Genomic DNA, 1,381 nt, shown 5'->3' with positions numbered 1-1,381 from the left:
GGCTCTGTTTCGGACGGAGGCGCGCGCCTCGCCTCCCGCACGCCGTGGGGGAACGCTCGCGACACCGGGGTGTTCGCCGGAGGTCCCCCGCCAGGGAACCGGGCTCGGCCCGCCCTGCCCGAACCGGCGGGCTCCGTCGGAAAACGGGTACTTGTCGACTATCGGACTCGATAGCCCTAGATGGCGTTTACCGTCCGCTTTGAGCTGCATTCCCAAACAACCCGATTCCGGGAAGGCCGCGGCGTCTCTCCGTCGTCACAAGCCCCGTAGCTTAGCTTCGTTTATGCGCGCTTACATTAGCTTTAGCATTCACGCTAGCGGCGGGCTCGTATTCGTTCCAAAAATCTTTATGACGCAGCTTTAAATGGCCGATCGGGTTCAGTGGTGTTGAATGAGGACGCTTTTTTTCCGCCTGGTGGAACTACTACACTGCAAGTTTTGCAGATGGCGAGAGCGTCGTTTTTTTCACACAAGGATAAATCCAGCCAAGCTGGTGACAGAGCCGCCACGATCTCCACTCCAACTGCCTCTGTTGTGTAACTCTGCCTCCTCAACCCCTCCGTCCTCCCTCCCTCCCTCCCTCCCTCCCCTGCTTTTTCCACTTTCCCCTCCATCTAACTAACCTAACCCATCTTCAGAGCTGCCAACTTTTAGAAAAACCTTGGAGTGAGATTTTGTTGGGGGTGAGCAAAATTTTGCCCCGCATGCAGGCACACAAGTTGGTGGCTCAAATATCAGGGAATTAAGATTGATTTGGCGTTGTACCCGTTTTGTGCCCTGCTTTCTGGTGGTTTGTGGGGCATTCGTGTCAGTCGGATAACTGGCCATTGCCATTTCACACAACACAGAGTGAGATGACATGAGTTAGAAATGATCACGGACTAGGTTATTGAAAGCCCCGGCGATTCCCTTTTGCGGAGGATGTCATGCATCCATTAACGGCGCCTTGCTGGTTCAGGAGCCTCCTCCTCCTCCTCCTCTTCCTCAAATGTCAAAGCTAATACCAGTAACATTTTATTCTACAAATTTAATACATCAATTAAAATGCAAACGATGGACTACGTTAGCCTACTTGCTTGACCGACGTTACTAACCGTTATGTATGGTAACGTTTAAGATAGAATTCTGTTTAGAATACTCGCTCTAAAGGCGCTCAGGAGGCAGTGCCAAGTGTGAACACGGCCTAATACTATATAAACTATGCAGGCATGAAAATGGGTCAGGGGTTAAAAAGGTGAGAAGGGTGTGTAGGAAATATGTTCCGATAGGGCTGTCCCAAACGACTAATTTTCTCCCAATCAGTCAGCCGACTAATATATATATTTTTTTTTTTACTAATTTAGCAATGAAATTTTTGTTGATACTTATTAATTCACAAAAA

This window comes from Corythoichthys intestinalis, chromosome 18 (assembly GCF_030265065.1).
Source record: "Corythoichthys intestinalis isolate RoL2023-P3 chromosome 18, ASM3026506v1, whole genome shotgun sequence".
NCBI classification, from domain to species: domain Eukaryota; kingdom Metazoa; phylum Chordata; class Actinopteri; order Syngnathiformes; family Syngnathidae; genus Corythoichthys; species Corythoichthys intestinalis.
The sequence above is the reverse complement of the archived record's forward strand: the minus strand, read 5'-3'. Positions refer to the sequence as shown.